At 42.1% G+C, this 22,610-nt stretch overlaps 1 protein-coding gene across 1 annotated transcript in view; it reads left to right on the top strand.

The window, feature by feature from the left end:
- LOC135551908 (zinc finger protein 704-like) overlaps positions 1 to 22,610 on the top strand; it is a 104,204-nt gene that overhangs the window by 5,137 nt on the left and 76,457 nt on the right. The gene's annotated exons all lie outside the window — the stretch shown is intronic.

Below are 22,610 nucleotides of genomic sequence, written 5' to 3'. Positions count from 1 at the left end.
TATTGGGTGGGCCGATGGGCCGTGTGTGTCTGTTTGGTGTGTGTAAAAGCATTGCTTCCGTGTCTTCCTTGCTGAGCTCGAACCAGGCATCCTCTGAACCCGTCAACACTTTTCAATCATTGCGCCACAACTGCTACATCGCTAGCCATTTCACGTGTGTGTGTGTGTGTGTGTGTGTGTGTGTGTGTGTGTGTGTGTGTGTGTGTGGTATGGGATTGGTGTTTGATTGCAGGAGTTTTTGGTTCGAGTTTCATTGTGTTACATGTATGTGATATACACTGAGTGGACAAAACATTAAGAACACTTCCTTATATTGACGTGCACCCCCCGCCCCTTTACCCTCAGAACAGCCTCAATTCGGGGCATAGACTGTACACGTTAAGTGTTCCACAGGGATGCTGACCCATGTTGACTCCAATGCTTCCCACAGTTGTCAAGTTGGCTGGATATCCGTTGGGTGGTGGACCATTCGTGATACACACAAGAAAATGTTGAGCCTGAGAAACCCAGCAGCTTTGCAGTTTTTGATACTCAAACCGGTGCTCCCATACCCCGTTCAAAGGCACTAAAATATTTTGTCTTGCCCATTCACCCTCCCTCTGAATGGCACACACACACAATCCATGTCTCAAGGCTTACAAATCCTTCTTTAACCCGTCTCCTCCCCTTCATCTACACTGATTGAAGTGGATTCAACAGTGACATCATTTAGGGATCATAGCTTTTACCTGGATTCACCGGGTCAGTCTGTCATGGAAAGAGCAGGTGTTCTTAATGTTTCGTACACTCCGTGTACTTAGGTGTGGTACAATGGATCGATGACGATGGACTGAAATTCAGATTTTTCCACCAGTGGTCTGTTTCCACCAAACAGACTTGTAGCGGATAAGTCCGTGCGTGATGACGTAGTGCACACAAAATGTTTTCATGTACCAAATTAAAGTTGAATGTGTTTCCATCGTATTTTCGACTCTACCACTAGTTTTGTCTCAAAAACTGCTGCATTAAATAGACAATGTGCTCTGGTCTTGACATCTGCACTCAAGCCAACAGCTTTGCAGATACAGTGCAGGTAGGCTAGTCTACATGATGAGATTATTATGGAGAAGAGCCAGAATAGTTTTATTTGTCAAACAGCAGTCAAGCATCGATCATCATGTCACCAGAATATGACCCTCAATATTTTTGGAAAATCTGTATCAAGCTCATCACCCTGTGAAGTTCATCCTAATTTATTTAATCTGTGCCTAATCAACTCCATGGCTTCCTGAGTCGTAATGGGAGGACCACACAACATACACTACCCGTCAAAAGTTTTAGAACACCTACTCATTCAACGGGTTTTCTTTCTTTTTTTTACAATTTTCTACATTGTAGAATAATAATGAAGACATCAAAACTATGAAATAACACACATGGAATCATGTAGTAACCAAAATAGTGTTAAACAAATCAAAATGTATTTTATATTTGAGATTCTTCAAATAGCCACCCTTTGCCTTGATGACAGCTTTGCACACTCTTGGCATTTGCTCAATCAGCTTCACCTGAAATACTTTTCCAACGTTCTTGAAGGAGTTCCCACATATGCTGAGCACTTGTTGGCTGTTTTTCCTTCACTCTGCGGTCCAACTCATCCCAAACCATCTCAATTGGGTTGAGGTTGGGTGATAGTGGAGGCCAGGTCATCTGATGCAGCCCTTCCTCACTCTCCTTCTTGGTAAAATAGCCCTTACACTGCCTGGAGGTGTGTTGGGTCATTGTCCTGTTGAAAAATAAATGATAGTCCCACTAAGCCCAAACCAGATGGGATGGCGTATCACTACAGAATGCCCTGAATTCTAAATAAATCAGTGTCACCAGCAAAGTACCATAACACCTCCTCCTCCATGCTTTACGGTGGGAAATACACATGCAGAGATCATCCATTCACCCACACTGCATCTCAAAGACACAGCGGTTGGAACCAAAATCTCCAATTTGGACTACAGACCAAAGGTCACATTTCCACCAGTCTACTGTCCATTGCTCGCGTTTCTTGGCCCAGCAAGTCTCTTCATGTTGGTGTCCTTTATTGGTTTCTTTGCAGCAATTCGACCATAAGGTCTAATTCACACAGCCTCCTCTGAACAGTTGATGTTGAGATGTCTGTTACTTGAACTGTCTGAATCATTTTATTTGGGCTCCAATTTCTGAGGCTGCTAACTCCAATGAACGTATCCTCTGCAGCGGAGGTAACTCCAATGAACGTATCCTCTGCAGCGGAGGTAACTCTAATGAACGTATCCTCTGCAGCGGAGGTAACTCTAATGAACGTATCCTCTGCAGCGGAGGTAACTCTAATGAACGTATCCTCTGCAGCGGAGGTAACTCCAATGAACGTATCCTCTGCAGCGGAGGTAACTCTAATGAACGTATCCTCTGCAGCGGAGGTAACTCTAATGAACGTATCCTCTGCAGCGGAGGTAACTCTAATGAACGTATCCTCTGCAGCGGAGGTAACTCTAATGAACGTATCCTCTGCAGCGGAGGTAACTCTAATGAACGTATCCTCTGCAGCGGAGGTAACTCTAATGAACGTATCCTCTGCAGCGGAGGTAACTCTAATGAACGTATCCTCTGCAGCGGAGGTAACTCCAATGAACGTATCCTCTGCAGCGGAGGTAACTCTAATGAACGTATCCTCTGCAGCGGAGGTAACTCTAATGAACGTATCCTCTGCAGCGGAGGTAACTCTAATGAATGTATCCTCTGCAGCGGAGGTAACTCTAATGAATGTATCCTCTGCAGCGGAGGTAACTCTAATGAATGTATCCTCTGCAGCGGAGGTAACTCTAATGAACGTATCCTCTGCAGCGGAGGTAACTCTAATGAACGTATCCTCTGCAGCGGAGGTAACTCTAATGAACGTATCCTCTGCAGCGGAGGTAACTCTAATGAACGTATCCTCTGCAGCGGAGGTAACTCTAATGAACGTATCCTCTGCAGCGGAGGTAACTCTAATGAACGTATCCTCTGCAGCGGAGGTAACTCTAATGAACGTATCCTCTGCAGCGGAGGTAACTCTAATGAACGTATCCTCTGCAGCGGAGGTAACTCTAATGAACGTATCCTCTGCAGCGGAGGTAACTCTAATGAACGTATCCTCTGCAGCGGAGGTAACTCTAATGAACGTATCCTCTGCAGCGGAGGTAACTCTAATGAACGTATCCTCTGCAGCGGAGGTAACTCTAATGAACGTATCCTCTGCAGCGGAGGTAACTCTAATGAACGTATCCTCTGCAGCGGAGGTAACTCTAATGAACGTATCCTCTGCAGCGGAGGTAACTCTAATGAACGTATCCTCTGCAGCGGAGGTAACTCTAATGAACGTATCCTCTGCAGCGGAGGTAACTCTAATGAACGTATCCTCTGCAGCGGAGGTAACTCTAATGAACGTATCCTCTGCAGCGGAGGTAACTCTAATGAACGTATCCTCTGCAGCGGAGGTAACTCTAATGAACGTATCCTCTGCAGCGGAGGTAACTCTAATGAACGTATCCTCTGCAGCGGAGGTAACTCTAATGAACGTATCCTCTGCAGCGGAGGTAACTCTAATGAACGTATCCTCTGCAGCGGAGGTAACTCTAATGAACGTATCCTCTGCAGCGGAGGTAACTTTGGGTCTTCCATTCCTGTGGCTGTCCTCCTGAGAGCCAGTTTCATTATAGCGCTTGATGGTTTTTGCGACTGCACTTGAAGAAAAAGTTATTGAAATGTTCCGTATTGAGTGACCTTCATGTCTAAAGTAATAGACTGTTGTTTTCTCTTTGCTTATTTGAGCTGTTCTTGCCATAATATGGACTTGGTCTTTAACCAAATAGTGCTGCCTTCTGTATACCCCCCTACCTTGTCACAACACAACTGATTGGCGCAAACGCATTAAGAAGGAAAGAAATTCCACAAATGTACTTAAGGCACACCTCTTAACTGAAATGCATTCCAGGTGACTGCCTCATGAAGCTGGTTGAGAGAATGCCAAGATTGTGCAAAGCTGTCAAGGCAAAGGGTGGCTATTTGAAGAATCTCAAATATAAAATATATTTTGATTTAACACTTTTGGTTCCTACATGATTCCATATGTGTTATTTCACTATTATTCCACAATGTAGAAAATAGTAAAAATAAAGGAAAACCCTTCAATGGGTAGGTGTTCTAAAACCTTTTAACTGGTTGTGTGCGTATATACACAGAAGTATGTGGACACCCCTTCAATTTAGTGGATTTGGCTATTTCAGCCACACCCGTTGCTGACAGGTGTATAAAATTGAGCACACAGCCATGCAATCTCCATAGACAAACACTGGCAGTAGAATGGCCATACTGAAGAGCTCAGTGGCTTTCAACATGCCACTATCATTGGATGCCACCTTTCCAACAAGTCAGTTTGTCAAATTTCTGCCCTGCTAGAGTTGCCCTGATTAACTGGAAGTGCTATTATTGTGAATTGTAAATGTCTAGGAGCAACAACGGCTCAGCCGCGTAGTGGGAGGCCATACAAGGTCAGAGAACAGGACCGCCGAGTGCTGTAGTGCGTAAATTATAACCTGTCCTCAGTTGCAACACTCACCACTGAGTTACAAACTGCCTCTGGATGCAATGTCAGCACAAGAACTGTTCATCGGGAGCTTCATGAAATGGGTTTCCATGGCCCAGCAAGCCTAAGATCACCAAAAGCTCACCTCCATTGGACTCTGGAGCAGTGGAAATGTGTTCTCTAGAGTGATGAATCACGGTTCACCATCTGGCAGTCTGACGGACGAATCCGGGTTTGGCGGATGCCAGGAGAACACTTCCTGCCCGGCTGTGTAGTTCCGACTGTATAGTGCCAACTGTAAAGTTTGGTGGAGAAGGAATAATGGTCTGGGGTTGTTTTTCGTGGTTTGGGCTAGGCCCCTTAGTTTGTCTAGATGGGGGTGGAAGAACTTGACTGGCCTGCACAGAGCCTTGACCTCAACCCCATCAAACACCTTTGGGATGAATTGGAACACCGACTGCGAGCCAGGCCTAATCGCCCAACATCAGTGTCCAACCCCACTAATGCTCTTGTGGCTGAATGGAAGCAAGTCCCCGCAGGAATGTTCAACATCTAGTGGAAAGCCTTCCCAGAAAAGTGGAGGTTGTTATAGCAGCAAATGGGTGACCAACTCCATATTCATGCCAGTGATTTTTGGAATGAGATGTTCGAGCAGCTGCCCACATTATTTTGGTGATGTAGTGTATCATTGCGTGACTCCACATTTACTTCGATTTGATGGTTATTATTATATCAGTATTTGAGCATGAAGGCATTTCAACATAATTTTACCAACACAAAAAGATCCCACCATGTGGAACGAACATTATCTGTCTGCATTTAGAGAATTGTACCGAAACGACTTGTTTCCATCACAGCTGTCCCATAGCCGCAAGAAGTATTGGTGCTGAGGGTGCTGCAGCACCCCCTGATAAATCACAATACAATTTATATTTTTTTAAAGTAGTGCACTGGGCCGTTATTACTCCTTTTATGAGCAGACAAAAAGGGGTTAGTGAGACAGAGCGAGGGCTCTGTCCCAGTTTAAAATAGTGGGATGTTGGCACAACCTGTATCCATAGGTAATTAGTTCAGAACACACACACACACTAATAATATTAATCTCTGCAGACCAACAACAGATTTAGATTATAAAGGCATTGATCCCTGAGAGGTGAGTTACCAACCACAGATATGTTCAGAATAGGCATCAAATTCTGCATAACAACAGTAATCACTCACATATATGGAAGTACCCAGTGAGACCCACTCCTAGAAAAAAATCAAAAATACATCTGGACAGTATAAACAATCTCCAGGTATCTATCTGCCTTTACTGGCACACACACACACACTGAGAGGCACTTTATAAATAAACTGCATCCCAAATGGCACCCTATTCCCTAGTGTACTAGTTTTGACCAGGGCCCATAGGGCTTTATATCCGGAGTAGGGTACCGTTTGGGACAGATCCTATAGTGGAGGTTTTAGCTCAGTATGCGGTTATTGTTTCTATGTGGTCAACAAACTGCTTTTTCCAAGCTCCCAACTCCAGAGCAATTAAAAGTGAATGAGTGTCTTCATAGCTGTGAAATGTAGTCTAATAAAAGAAAGACACACTTTTACCATTAAATGGCAAACACTCATGTACTATAAACTATACTGGTGTTATACGCCAGGCATTATTTCTCTATTAGACGGTAGATGGCGGAAATCGATTTGGAAGCCGTTGTAAAAGTACAATAAAAACCAACATAGGCACGCACACACCATGCAGATCCATCCAGCTGTTTTTCGACTCATTGATGTAGTATTTTTCGTTGAACTATTGATTTGGCTCTCAAAGTACTTGTCTATCTTCAACCATTTTAAAGTAAAAATATCTCTGTTCAGATTGAATTTATTTTATGGATGAGCCAAGGAATTTTTGATAATTGCCCTTTTGCAAAGGAGCAGTGATTTTAAAATAGATATTTCTGTTGGCATCACTGGATAGCTTATTGATCATCTTGATACCTGTGTGTCTCTTCAGCTAGTTAATCCTCTCCCATGTGAGCGCATACAGCTATTAATCCATATCCAACTAATTATATGGTATAGAGCAGGATTTTGTATCAGGGAGATTATCTAGTGTGTGCACATTTAAAAAAATATAAAGTGTGTGTATATATATATTATTACTTTTATTTTTTATTTATTTGAATCCACCAATCAAATTGACATCCAAAACATTTCAAAGGTCCCTGTGTGCATGGACACTCCAGGGTACAGAAAACACCACCTTCTGCAAACCACTAGACTGCCCACGAGAGATGAAACAGAGCAGCACCTAGCCAACTGCTATGCCCTAGTCTTTGGCAGGCTCGCAATCACACACACATACAGCAAGCCTGCAGCCTCTGGTCAGCTTCATTTCAGCTGAACTGTGCCTAAAACAACCTGTATGTGTGTTAAATAACTGGCATACCACTTAAGGCTGTACTCAGTCTATAAAACAACACCTTGATCCAGCATAGCATGTTGTTGCGGATCACGTCTCTGTAAGGTATGTCCCACGGAGTGCTCTGCCAATATAGGTTCTGTATTCTTTTCATCTAGTTATCTTCTTTCTCCTGAGCAATTTACTTATTTCTTGAGAAAGAATTGTATACAGTAGGGTTGACAGCCATTGTCGCTAAACATTAAACTGTGGTTTAGCATATTTGAACTTGACTGCACCGCCTGAGTCTGGCAGCGCACAACAGCGCAGTGAGCACACAGCAGGGCAACAAAATGATTTGTGTCATGCACAAAGTAGATGTCCCAACCGACTTGCCAAAACTATAGTTTGTTAACAAGAAATTTGTGGAGTGGTTGAAAAAAAGACTCCAACCTAGATGTATGTAAAGTTAGACTTCAACTGTAACTAGGCTTGTCATTGAAGAACAAATTATTATTTACAATGATGGCTTACCCCGGCCAAACTCTAATGAGGATGACGCAGGGCCAATTGTGCTCCAACCTATGGGGCTCCCAGTCACGGCCAGTTGTGATACAGCCTGGAATCGAACCAGGGTCTGTTGTGACACCTTTAGCGCTGTGCACCTCGGGAGACATTTCAATAAGCAAATGCGGAGTCGGTGTTAATTGTCTCACAAACAACTTTTATTTACAAATTGTGCATTTATATAAAAGTCAACCACAAACAGATAATTCAAGTGTTACAGGCTAAACATTTAACTTTGACTTAGGCTAAAAACGAATAGCCAGATTAGGATATGTCTCTTGCCTATCAACCTGTACAAATCCTAAATATATGTTACAAAATAAATAATTTAGCCTAACACAATAAGTATGAAAATAACTAATTATTGCCCAAAAAATTGTAGAGTGAAAATAATTATTTAAAGTTTTGACAATGTTTTATTCGAAAGACACAACATTTGGGCTAAGATGCTTCTGGATTTGAATATAGGTTACATTTACAAAAAAAGTGCAATGAGGAAGCATTAGATCTAGTTGTTTTTACCATGTCTTATGTCAAAGGTTTCTGCCAAGGAACACTAGCATGTTCACCATTTCTGCCTCAGGGTAGTGAACTCTATAGGATGATGGACTTGTAAATGTTGGAGGTTTGTAGTCTGTCCATCCTTTGCCTTGATAATCATTTATCATATTCTTTAAGTGACTTGGGTCAGGTCTGCTGGCTCACCTTTATCATTCGTCCTGAATCCAAAAGAACACGCCAAACGGGGCGAAGACGAGAACACGCCAAACGGGGCGAAGACGAGAACACGCCAAACGGGGCGAAGACGAGAACACGCCAAACGGGGCGAAGACGAGAACACGCCAAACGGGGCGAAGACGAGAACACGCCAAACGGGGCGAAGACGAGAACAACGAAGACATGTTTTTCTTCCCACCAAGTCAGCCATTGTAAATTTTTCGGATTTTTAACTAAGGCGGGCTGTGCTGCAGCAGCTAAGCAGTAAAATCCCGCCACTTTTTTTAACAGTCTGAAACTGAGAGAAAGTAGCCTACTGGAAGAAAGAATATCACACATGCTCTTTCCCAGATGATCAAGATGAAATGACTGGCCTACACTTGATGCTGCTATAAAATTCATTTTTAAAAGGTAGGCTAATATAACTGATATCGGAGTATTTTTATGGACAAGAGAAACCTAGTCCTACCAATTTTAGAAAATCATTCTGCAGCCGAGACGAAAAATAACTAGGCCTGACACTGTTTAGATTTGATGACGTTATTGGTGGTTTTTGTAACAATTGAAATAAGAACCTTCGTGTTCAGTAGATAGACGGTGAGAGCAGAATCCTCCCTTGTAGTTCAGAGCCAGAATGCCCTTGAACAGTCTGAAAGGAAAAGCGCCTCTTCTAGTCGTAATTGAACACAATGTTTTGGGTAATTTGGCTTTCTAGGCTATGTCAACTTGCTTTAAACGTGTAAACCGATCTAGCCTGGTTGGTTTCTGTGCTGTGGTCTCCTCTTCCCACAGTGCATGGTGTGTTATGTTTCAACAGTCTCAGATGGGAACAGATAGTGTCTATAAATGAAATTATATGATAGGTTTGTTGTGAAACTTTAATGTTTAAATTCTCTCATATTCATGTTATTTTCTACAAGTTGGGTACCCTGAAGTCCAGCAGCCAAGTCGTGCCTTTGTGAGGGGCATTCTAGAATGTGACTTTGCCCCCAATCCCAAGCAGGTTTCAATTCATCACTCAAAAGAAGATATTGTCTCCTCCTCTTACTGGGGTGTAGGCTAGGCCACAGTGTCTTCAGCTCTCTGTCTAATAGCTTAATCCCTCTCAGACTGAAATTAATGAACGTGGAGAGATACCATTCTGACTGGGGCTTCAGGAGGAACAGCTTCATGTTCCTGCTCCTTTCGCCTGGCTCCCTCCGTGACCTCTCCTCAGTGCAGGACCATTATTGCCTTCAGATTAAGATCAATGCACACGGCTGCACACCTGTGACCAATTTCTGCCGCAAACGCTGAATGCTTTCTGCGGGAATAAATGGTTCTGCCACCACCACAAAGTAACCGTTAGTAATGTTTATCCTGTATTGGAGACTAGAGGGAAGGATGGAGGGGGGACTGAGAGCAAGAAATGGAGAGAGAAAGAGAAGGCGGGAGCAAGATTGCGAGAGAGGGGGAACGAGTGAAAGAGGGGGAGAGATTGCCTGAGTTTTTTTTTTTTTTTTTTTTTAATTTTTTTTTTTTAGAATCAACTCCCCAGAGGAATATGACCTTGAGGCTTTTAATTGCGTTTCTTTCAAAGTTGTGATTTACAAGGGAACTGACGCAATGTTTGCTGCTGGTGCTCCTGTCCACAATAACCCACATTAGATGTTCACCTCAGTGGAGTAAAGACTTATGTGTGAGTACTGTAGTGGCGACACTATCTGGGGGTTAAATTACTGTAAAGTACAGAAAAACATGTATGGCGTTGGTTATGTTTACTACGCCCAAGGGGCGTCTGGGTACCTTTTTCATTTACACACATACAGCTATTCTGTACATCTAAATGTTTGTAGTCATTTAGCAGACGTTCTTATGTAGAGCAACTTACAGTGAGTGCATAAATGTTCATACTTTTTCATACGGGTCCCTTGTGAGAATCAACCCCACAACCCTGGCGCTGCTACTCCGTGCTCTACCAACGGCCCCACTGGACGTCTCATTATTATATCGAATAGCTTTGCAAATCATTTACACCATTACACCACAAGTCTTCTGTCCAATCTCACATCTCACTCCTAAAATCAATGCTCTAGTAAGTCTACTATATGATGATTGACCTATTTTTCCCTCCTGACTGCAACCAGTGCCCCGAGATACAGTTATATATGAGATGTTTCATTAAAACTGCTGTGTCTCACATCTTAAAATGTGGAACTGCTCACAAAGGAGGATTTAGCTTTCAGTTCTTGTTTATATTTAGGTATGCTTCAAATCAAATTCTGTATTACTCTCTTCCCCCAAAGGCTCTGAATGTACACTGAACAAAAATATAAATGCAACATGTAAAGTGTTGATCCTATGTTTCATGAGCTGAAATAAAATATCCCAGAAAAAAGTGTTTCTCTAAAATGTGCACAAATTTGTTTACATTGCTGTGAGTGAGCTTTTCTCATTTGCCTAGATAATCCATATGCCTGACAGGTGTGGTATATCAAGAAGCTGATTAAACAGTATGATCATTACACAGATGCACCTTGTGCTGGGGACAAAAGGCCACTCTAAAATCTGCAGTTTTATCACACAACATAATGCCACAGATATCTCAAGTTTTGAGGGAGTGTGCAATTGGCATTGTCATGACTGTCCCTCGAGGATCCAGATGGGTCGGATCGGCTTTGCAGTGGATGACTTCGGCCAGACCCCCTCACCCGCAGAGGAGGGAGAAGGGAGCTGGTGGGGGGTTGACCGCTCACACCCTGTTGTAAATCAAGGAGAGAACATCCCTCCAGTGTTCACACAGGAATGTGCCTTTGTCTACACAGACACTTTTCCGCCGAAACTCTTAACACGCTCTAAAGCGAATACTGGAACAATATTTCTAACACAACTTTTTTTCTGGGATCTTTTATTTCAGCTCATGAAACATAGGATCAACACTTTACATGTTGCATGGTCAGAGGCGATCTAAAGAACAATGTAATTTCCGTTATTTTTTGTGATGTCATTAAAAATGTTATAAAGGAAATACATTAACTTTAAAGTGTATGAAATGTGTTTTTGTTAAGAGAGGATGTCATCTTAGAAACTATAAGAGAGAATTGTTTCTCTAACTTTTTGTACAAGGAAGTAGTCACTGCTCCCTGAGTGAGGTCAGAGAAAGTATCAGCCTGGTGAACTGCCCCTTTTGAATGAACCATATAAAACGATGGGTTAAGAATGAACATATCAGACCAGAAAGGCGTCGAGCTGCAGCTCATGTCCAAAGTGGTTTGTACTCTGAAATCTCAACACAAGGTAGAGGCAAGAAGCTCACCTCCTGGACATTCACGGGTACGGCTGATTAGCCCCACCAATGTGTCGGTGGAAACACTGTCCAACTGGCAACCGTGTCAGCATGCATGCACCCGGCCCGCCACAGGAGCCACGAGAGCACGATGGGACAAGTACATCTCGGCCAGCCAAACCCTCCCCTAACCTGGGCCAATTGTGCGCTGCCTCATGGGTCTCCTGGTCACGGCAGGCAGCGACAGCCCTGGATCAAACCCAGGTCTGTAGTGACGCCTTAGACCGCTGCGACACTCGGGAGGCACTTTTTCTTTCTATGTGGATGTTTTTTTAGCAGTTGTTTAGTCTTGCAATTCTTTTGAGGGCCTTATGTTTTCCCTATTGCAGGAAACGGCCTTTGTAACGCGAGCTGGATAAAGGACTGGTGGAAACAGATTGAAACTCTAAATTTGACAAATAGCCTTCTGGAGACTAATTGCTAACAGGGGAAGTGGAGTATAGTCTGGGGTGAAAAGAAGACTGATTGCGTATTATTGAAACAGCAGTCAGCCAGTGATCTTCAGGTTCAAGGCCTGGCCTCCTGACTTGGGTTCAAATACTATTTGAAATCTTCCATATATTGTTGGTATTTGCTTGAGTCTGCCTGGAGGCAAAATGGACTGACTTTGCAGTTTTGTGACTTCTATTGGTTCCATTGCAACATGCAAGCTTAATTAATTACAGATGAGGTATTTGAACCCAGGTCTGACCTTGACCGAGATCTTTAGTTCTCAATAATGCAAGACAAATGATTTGCATGAAGGACCAGCTTTTTCACAGAAGTATCTCAAAATAACCTGCAGTTTTTCTGCTCACGACCTGCTTTGACTTTTTAGTTGGACAAATGTTTTGTTATTGAACACCTGATGAATATGCATCAGTAAAATAACCCTTTTGGACTTTTGCTAAATGCTGACATGTGCTGAACATGAACATGTAGGCTAGTAGTAAAAGATGAATGTTTCGATGAGTGTATCGGCCTAACTTCAAATCACTTGTTTCTAAGTCCAAACCAATCTGTTTCTTCTCTCTCTGTGGTGTGTGTGTGTGTTCTGGAATGGTACTGCATTGTGTTCTGAGTGTTTCACCAGCAGCCATGTGTTCCATCAACACTACAGGCCCAGCGCTGTAGCATAGCCAGCTCTCAGCCAGGGACAACGGCCAAAAGTCTTCTTTTCTCCTGAAAAAAGACCGACTTAAGGGACTATCGCATTATCGTCTGTTTTGATGAAGTTACTTTTCTTTTTGTTAATCTCCCCTTCGTTGTTTTTTACTACAGTATTTCATTTCTTTCTCTTCTTCTGGCACTGATGCAGTTGCCGGATATGTGCAAACAGCAAAGGGGGTTGGGTGGATGAATGTTGAAATGGAGAGGGAGGGAGGTTGTGTTTGTGTGTGAGGTTTGTGTGGTGGGCAGGCGGCTCAATGTAGCATCGGAACAATATGGTTTCTCAGCAGCAGAGCACGGCCACTCGGGCTAGCTTTTGCCAACAAAAAAAAACGATTTGCTCCAGAGTGGATGATGGTTGACCGTGTTATTGCCATCTGAAAGGAAGCACTGCTGTCCTTTCAGCAGAGCATCCGAGGCCTGCCAGGGTAGAAGTCTTCCAGCCAGCCCCAGTTCACATCTAGCTAACTTCACAGAGGGAGAGAAGGGGGGAGAGAGGGAAAGAAAAATAGAGTCGCTTCACTAGTCCAGCCCTGGCCTGCGCCACTACCCTCTTATCTGATTGGACATGGAGAGTTTTTTTTTCGTCCGTCTGACTTTCTCAAACTTTGCTGAGCAATGATTGAAATATTCTATACGCCGTATCTGATTGGCTCTGGCAGTAACATTCTGCTAGAACTACAGCAACATAATGCCAGTCGTCCCACATAATGAATGTTCCCCCTTTTATTAGGAGGTGTGTGTGCGTGCTGATTGACAGAGAGCGTGTGCGTGCTGATTGACCGTCTCTTCTTCAGCTACTGCTGTATGTTATGTTTCAACAGCTAGCTAGCAGGCAGCCCACTTACTCGTATGCACTACTGACATATTCATATTTTAGAGAAATTAGCAGGCAACATAACAACTAGTAAGCAGTTGATTGTAAGCAGCTGACTGTATGCACTGAGAAGACAACTTTTTGATGTACAATCTATTCAATTTCTCACTTGTTTTCCCTTCTTTCATGGGTGTTGTCATACCTGTCCTGGTTCTCCCTTCAACCACCAGGCTACACAATAAAACAAAGCTTTAATATATGTAGTAATCTGATGGTTGGTTTTGGTCAAGAAGAAAGATCTCGTCTGCCAGAAAACCGCCAATGAATCATAAAAACGTATTTCATTCAGGAACAATGGAACTGTTTTCATTGTAGAATCATTGTAACACTCCACAACGGAACGTGAAGGCCATGAGAGAGAGCGACTACCTGTGATGGTGTTGTGTTGGGAATTACATTGCCATGCATTGGAATGTATATGCAAATTGGCAGTTGAATTAAATGTGGTGGGTTTAGTAGGTGTGAGGGTTGACGTGCATTATGGCATTCAGGCCAGTCAGTATACAATATAAAGCCTTGAGCAGGTGGTGCTTGAGTTGCCAAACCCCCAGCTGTGCTGTTTGTATGTTGGGCTGGGATCAACTTACTGTGGATTTATATTGTAACACACACACACACTCATAAGGGCCGTAAATAAGTCAGTGGGAAGGGACTAAAGGTTACATCTGTCAGCATTTTTTGTCCCCTTGACAACGTCTGTTCTAGAAGTGTCTGTATTAATAATTTATCGCCATGACAACATAAATACATGGGTAATGTATTCAGTTAGAATGGTTGTGAGGATTACTAAAGATTATAATTTCAGGGGGTAGATCAGCTTTAATATTGAAGATAGATCAATTGTAGCTTCCATCAATGTAATTGTCTGGATCATTTCCAATCCCCCATATATTTTTGGGGATATAGATATATATCTATCCAAAATGTTAGTCCTGGCCTTGTCTAACCTCCACCTCTCCCATCTGTTTCTGATGTCCATCCAGTTTCATTTCTATTTGCCATATATTTTAACTGTACTATTTCTCAATTTCTTGACCTATATACATTTTACAGACCCGCATGTTTTACATTTATTGTGTTATTTGTCCCACCCTTCAGCTCCATTCAACCCTTCCTATCTCTTAACACCATCCATATTGGATTTCTATTTGCCATATATTTTTCAACTGTGCTGTGATGCTTCACAAAAGTTCTGAACCTTTCTATTCTCATAGTTCTACAGATTGTAAATTAAAATAGCATTTTTGCTAAAAGTATATTATTGATCGATTTGACTATGACTTTTCAAATCACCCAGTATTGCTATCTGCAGCATTAGCTCCAGGTAAATGTTGCAATTCTAAAGCCATTCCTGGACCTGTGACCAAAAATAAATTATCTAATGACTCTGCCTCTTCGCAGATAAATCTGCAGAGCTGGGAAGGTTGTATCCCCCCATATACAGTTGAAGTCGGAAGTTTACATACACTTAGGTCATTAAAACTCGTTTTTCAACCAAGCCACACATTTCTTGTTAACAAACTATAGTTTTGGCAAGTCGGTTAGGACATTTTACTTTGTGCATGACACAAGTAATTTTTCCAACAATTGTTTACAGACAGATTATTTCACTTATAATTCACTGTATCACAATTCCAGTGGGTCAGAAGTTCACATACACTAAGATGACTGTGCCTTTAAACAGCTTGAACAATTCCAGAAAATGGTCATGACTTTAGAAGCTTCTGATAGGCTTATTGACATCATTTGAGTCAGTTGGAGGTGTTCTTGTGGATGTATGTCAAGGCCTATCTTCAAACTGGGAAAATCTAAAGAATTCAGCCAAGACCTCAGAGAAAAAATTGTAGACCTCCACAAGTCTGGTTCGTCCTTGGTAGCAATTTCCAAACGCCTGAAGGTACCACGTTCATCTGTACAAACAATAGTACGCAAGTATAAACACCATGGGACCACGCAGCCATCATACCGCTCAGGAAGGAGACGTTTTCTGTCTCCTAGAGATGAACGTACTTTGGTGCGAAAAGAACAACAGCAAAGGACTTTGTGAAGATGCTGGAGGAAACCGGAACAAAAGTATCTATATCCACAGTAAAACGAGTTCTATATTGACATAACCGGAAAGGCCGCTAAGCAAGGAAGAAGCCTCTGCTCCAAAACCATAATGAAGCCAGACTACGGTTTGCAACTGCACATGGGGACAAACATCATACGTTTTGGAGAAATGTCCTCTGGTCTGATGAAACCAAAATAAAACTGTTTGGCCATAATCACCATTGTTATGTTTGGAGGAAAAGGGGGAGGCTTGTAAGCAGAAGAACACCATCCCAACCATGAAGCACAGGGGTGGCAGCATCATGTTGTGGGGGTGCTTTGCTGCAAGAGGGACTGTTGCACTTCAGAAAATAGATGTCATCATGAGGAGGGACAATTATGTAGGTATATTGAAGCAACATCTCAAGACATCAGTCGGGAAGTTAAAGCCCGGTCGCAAATGGGTCTTCCAAATGGACAATGACCCAAAGCATACTTCCAAAGTTGTAGGAAAATGGCTTAAGGGCAACAAAGTCAAGGTATTGGAGTGGCCATCACGAAGCCCTGACCACAATCTTATAGAACATTTGTGGGCAGAACTCGCGTGTGCGAGCAAGGAGGCCTACAAACCTGACTCAGTTACACCAGCTCTGTCAGGAGGAATGGGCCAAAATTCACCCAACCTTATTGTGGGAAGCTTGTGGAAGGCTACCCGAAACATTTGACCTAAGTTAAACAATTTAAAGGCAATGCTACCGAATACTAATTGAGTGTGTGTAAACTTCTGACCCACTGGGAATGTGATGAAAGAAATATAAGCTGAAATAAATCATTTTCACATTCTTAAAATAAAGTGGTGATCCTACCTGACCTAAGACTGGGAATGTTTACTAGGATTAATGTCAGGAATTGTGAAAAACTGAGTTTAAATGTATTTGGCTAAGTTGTAGGTAAACCTCTGACTTCAACCATATATAATGTTCTGTCAGTGTTGTTTTGCGTGTCAATTCATAAACCATGTGCCATGGAATGGGTACATTGAAAATCTCTTCCCAGCTTTTTTGCAATTAACCCAGGCGACGCTAGGCCAATTGTGTGTCGCCCCACGGACCTCCCGGTCGCGGCCGGTTTACGACAGAGCCTGGGCGCGAATCCAGATTCTCTGATGGCACAGCTGGCGCTGCAGTACAGCGCCCTTAACCACTGCGCCACCCGGGAGGCCGGCCCTTTTAGTTTTGTCTGCATTCCAAATAAAATTGAATATTCTTTGCTCATATAATTTAAAAAAACGGGTCGCTAGGTGTAGGTAAGACCATAAGCAAATGGGTTAACTGTGATATGACTAAAGATTTATTCAGGGTGATTTTTCCACAAATAGACAGTTATTTTCCTTAGATGTTATCTATTTTGCTACCTTTCTATTAAACTGTGTTGGTGTGAGATCATTAATTTATTTTGGGATATGTACAGTGGGGCAAATTAATTACTTAAAAATCATACAATGTGATTTTCTGGATTTTTGTTTTAGATTCCGTCTCTCACAGTTGAAGTGTACCGATGATAACAATAATAGATCTCGACATGCTTTGTAAGTAGGAAAACCTGCAAAATCGGCAGTGTATCAAATACTTGTTCTCCCCACTGTATACCGAGTATGTCCACATCACCGTCAAACCATTTTATTAATAAACTACACGGTAATGTAAAAGTTGTATTTTTTAGTGATCCAATACATAATATAGTACATTTATCATAATTTGGTTTTAATCCAGAGGTTTAAAAAAGTATCTAGATCCTCTGAGGCTGTGGATCCAAGTTGTGTATTTAAAGAAAACATGAATCATCAGTGTACCATGACACCTTTAAGTTTTTAAGCCCTGGATTTCTAATCCCTTAATATTATTGTTGGATCTGATTTTTAACAGCTAACATTTCGATGCCCATAATAAATAATAGATATTTATAAATAAACAAAGGCCTTACCAAAGGCCTTTTCAAAGTCTATTATGAATACCAGGCCTGGTTTCCCAGATGTTTCGTAGTGTTCTATTGTTTCCAGTGCTTGTCTTGTATTATCTTCAATGTCTCATCCATGTAAAAACCAACCTGACTGGGATGAATAGTATCCAACAATACCTTTTTTAATTCAATGCGCTGTACATTTTGCTAGAATTTTTCCATCACAACACTGAAGTGTAAAAGGTGTCCAATTTATTTTAAATGAACTGGATCTTTATATTTACCACTTGCATCCTGTTTCAGTAGTAATGAAATCAGACCTTGTTAGTGTCTTATAATCTACCATTTATATAGGAGTGGTTAAAACATGCTAATAACAGTCCTCTGAGTCTATCAAAAACAGTTTGCTGTACTTCCACTGGTACGCCATCCAGCCCTGTAGTTTTCCCAGCCTTAATTAAAGGCTTTAATTGCACTAAGAAGTTCCTCCTCTGTAATTTGGCCTTCACATGAGTCATTCTGTACAGATGTTAATTTTACATTATTAATAGGAAAAAAATCCATACAATTAGCTTTGGTTAGTGGAGATGGAGGAGACTGAAACTAAAACATATGCTTAAAGTACTTCCTCTTTCAAAATATAGTTTGGTGAATCATGGGTGACCCCATTTGTAACTAACAAGCTTCAGTAAATTATTTTTGGTAGAATTTCCATGTTGAAGATTAAAATAAATAATTTGGTGCATTTTTCCCCCTGTATTCCATCCCGTTCGCTTTATTTTTATAATATATTACACTGGATATTTCTTGAAGAAGTTCCTCCGTTTCTTTTTGTGTTTCCTCTAACTTACTCTGTGCCTCTATGGTACAGTATTTATTGCTATCCATCTGTTCTGTTAGTCCTTCAATTTCCTTTGTTAATATGGTCTCATTTGACCTAAATTGCTTTTGTTTTAGAGATGAGTACTGATTTGCGTGACCTCTAAAGGCACATTTTAAAAGTGTCCCATACAATAAGGGGATCTGCTGTACCTATGTTGTGGAGTAAAAAGCCTTATCATTTCTTCTGTCCTAGTTAACTTGTTTTTATCATTCAATAGGTGTCATGCCTTGGTCTTATTAGTTGGTCAGGCCAGGGTGTGACATGGGTTTATGTTGTTGTATTTCATAGTGGGGTTTTTTAGTTATTGGGGTTGCGGCTGAGTAGGGGTGTTGCATAGGTTTGGCTGCCTGAGGCGGTTCTCAATCAGAGTCAGGTGATTCTCGTTGTCTCTGATTGGGAACCGTATTTAGGTAGCCTGGGTTTCACTTTGTATTTCGTGGGTGATTGTTCCTGTCTCTGTGTTAGTGTTCACCAGACAGGCTGTATAGGTTTTTCACGTTCCGTTTGTTGTTTTTGTATTTATAAGTTATTTCATGTATCGTCATTTGTTTCATTAAAGACATGAGTAACCAACACGCTGCATTTCGTTCCGACTTTCTTGCGACAAATGAAGAACGTCGTTACAATAGGCTTTGATTACATTTCCAATATCTTCACCCACGTGGCAAATCTGTAAGAGTTATTTATTTATTTATTTATATATATATATGTATGTACTGCTCAAAAAAATAAAGGGAACACTGAAATAACACATCCTAGATCTGAATGAATGAAATATTCTTATTAAATACTTTTTTCTTTACATAGTTGAATGTGCTGACAACAAAATCACACAAAAATGATAAATGGAAATCAAATGTATCAACCCATGGAGGTCTGGATTTGGAGTCACACTCAAAATTAAAGTGGAAAACCACACTACAGGCTGATCCAACTTTGATGTAATGTCCTTAAAACAAGTCAAAATGAGGCTCAGTAGTGTGTGGCCTTCACGTGACTGTATGACCTCCCTACAACGCCTGAGCATGCTCCTGATGAGGTGGCGGATGGTCTCCTGAGGGATCTCCTCCCAGACCTGGACTAAAGCATCCGCCAACTCCTGGACCGTCTGTGGTGCAACGTGGCGTTGGTGGATGGAGCGAGACATGATGTCCCAGATGTGCTCAATTGGATTCAGGTCTGGGGAACGGGCGGGCCAGTCCATAGCATCAATGCCTTCCTCTTGCAGGAACTGCTGACACACTCCAGCCCATGAGGTCTAGCATTGTCTTGCATTAAGAGGAACCCAGGGCCAATCTTGGTGTTCTCTGGCAAATGCCAAACGTCCTGCACCGTGTTGGGCTGTAAGCACATCCCCCACCTGTGGATGTCGGGCCCTCATACCACCCTCATGGAGTCTGTTTCTGACCATTTGAGCAGACACATGCACATTTGTGGCCTGCTGGAGGTCATTTTGCAGGGCTCTGGCAGTGCTCCTCCTGCTCCTCCTTGCACAAAGGCAGAGGTAGCGGTCCTGCTGCTGGGTTGTTGGCCTCCTCCACATCTCCTGATGTACTGGCCTGTCTCCTGGTAGCGCCTCCATGCTCTGGACACTACGCTGACAGACACAGCAAACCTTCTCGCATTGATGTGCCGTCCTGGATGAGCTGCACTACCTGAGCCACTTGTGTGGGTTGTAGACTCCGTCTCATGCTACCACTAGAGTGAAAGCACCGCCAGCATTCAAAAGTGACCAAAACATCAGCCAGGAAGCATAGGAACTGAGAAGTGGTCTGTGGTTATCACCTGCAGAACCACTCCTTTATTGGGGGTGTCTTGCTAATTGCCTATATTTTCCACCTGTTGTCTATTCCATTTGCACAACAGCATGTGAAATTTGTTGTCAATCAGTGTTGCTTCCTAAGTGGACAGTTTGATTTCACACAAGTGTGATTGACTTGGAGTTACATTGTGTTGTTTAAGGGTTCCCTTTATTTTTTGGAGCATTGCATATATATGCCAATTATGTGATGGTCTGACTGCATTCTGATTACTAAAGATTTGTAAATGGTAGGAGTTGACTTATTACTGGGGACATTCATTCAGCAGCCAACAACAACATGTTTATTTACATTCATTGATATCATAAATAAGAGTGTAGCAGGCTTCTTCCAGAGTTTGAACAGTTTTTATGGCTGTCAGGAGAGGCGAGACCAATATGCCTGTAGTGTGGGTTTGGAAGACTGTAAAGATGGTAAATCCATGAAGGAATCAATCAGTGATGCTTGAAGAACCCATCTTGCTATTTTAAATGGATCCATATTGTTAGAATCCCATGGTCTTCTCTATGTTACACAAACACACACACACACACACACACACACACATGTACAAACACACACTTTAATATAATGCGTTGTCCACACTACTAGTCAATGCTCTTAAGGCAGTATTTATGTTCAGTGTTGTTCTGGAAGGGATTCGATATTTTGAAGCTAATCCATGACTACGACTGATCGCCACACTGCTAGTCTAGCCCAGGAAACCGCTCATTGATTATATTGACCGATTTTGCATTATGTTATATTTATATTATATTCTAGTTGACCAATAAGGTGTCAGACGGACAGTGTTACATAGTTCACAAAGGCTCACTAATGAGGTGGTGGAATTTCTCAATATGACCCCTCTTTAGCTGGTTCTAGATTTGTTAGTGCTACAGCCAACTCCTATGGTTGTCATCAAACCAAACTGATCTGGGACCAGGCTAGATTAGTCTTTAGCTGGGATGAAAACAACGCATCATCACTTTCATCATGTGATCTTAATGAATAGTTAGTTGGAGCAGTCTAATATTTACCTTAAGATAATTACAGCTATCACTACCAGCTGTGCTCAATCTATGGATGTAAGTGGGTCCATTGCTCAGGCCCATCATTCAGCTTAATGGCAAATGAGTAGTTTGTGTGTTAGTAGTGGTTAGTGAGGCTATAATGAGATGTTAGCAATATATTGATGTCTTCATACCCCACGAACATTAACAGAGAGGGAGGGGTATCACTGACAACCTTCTCGTCATGTCCTGGTCAGGGGCAAAGGCATTATGGCATTGGGTGGGCATTAGGCTTTGTTAACGTGTGTGTCCTATTAAAACGAAACCTGCATAACATGTTCTTCTCTCTAATTACACCCATCAATTTACTACATGGTTGTGTGTGTGTGGTGTAGTGGGTGAATTGAAATGATTGATCTCTGTCACAATGAAAGCCTTTATTAATTAAAATGGAGATGTATGAATTAAGAGCACAACATGAGGGTGTCATAACAGTCCCTGATTTTAATGGTGCGCTGACGCTCATCGATCTTGTCACAGTTTAGCATAATGGGCTTCGGGACAAGGCTGGGGGGATACTTTCGAGGGAAGCACACACGCACACATGTAATGTGTTTTGTCAATTGTCACTCTCCTCCACCACAACATGCCAAAAGGAGATATGGAACCCCCTGACTGCAATACCAGATGCCTTGCCTTTCCCTCCCCCCACACACACACACTCGAAAGTTTTCCTCATGACATTCGTTATGTGATCCAAAGTAATATTTGCATATTTGATGTGAAGTCCCTCATACATCAATATTGTAGTAATTCCATTCTTGATTGAGACCTGCAACAAGTTGCTCCCTAACACTAGGTCTAACCTAAACCTACTCCAGGGCCTGTACTCACAACGTCTCATAGAGTATGTGTGCGGATCAAGGACCAGTTTTTCCTTTTAGATACAATAGTAAGATTACATGGAAACTCCTACTCTGAAACACTTAATGAATACAGAAACAGGCTTCGGCAGTGCAGTTTTCTGGTGAAAAGGAGGAAGTAGAAATGAGAGAAATTTAAGATGACTGTGTTTCTGGAAGAACTCCCACAGACTCTTTCAAAAAGAAATGGAGCAATTTATGCTGTCCTTCTCCACATCAGCCTCTCCAGAAAGAGAGTCAGAATGGCTTATTTCCGTAGAATGACAAGCATCTGGATAACAGAACGTGGCTCGTGGCCCAAACAGAGAGTGTATGATTTGACAAAGTATTTTTCAGGCAGAGGAGCCGTCTTTCTGACGACAACGATCAGCTGCAACGTTTTCAGGATGCAAA

Source organism: Oncorhynchus masou, chromosome 13 (genome assembly GCF_036934945.1).
Source record: "Oncorhynchus masou masou isolate Uvic2021 chromosome 13, UVic_Omas_1.1, whole genome shotgun sequence".
NCBI classification, from domain to species: Eukaryota; Metazoa; Chordata; class Actinopteri; order Salmoniformes; family Salmonidae; genus Oncorhynchus; species Oncorhynchus masou.
The sequence above is the reverse complement of the archived record's forward strand: the minus strand, read 5'-3'. Positions and strand labels throughout refer to the sequence as shown.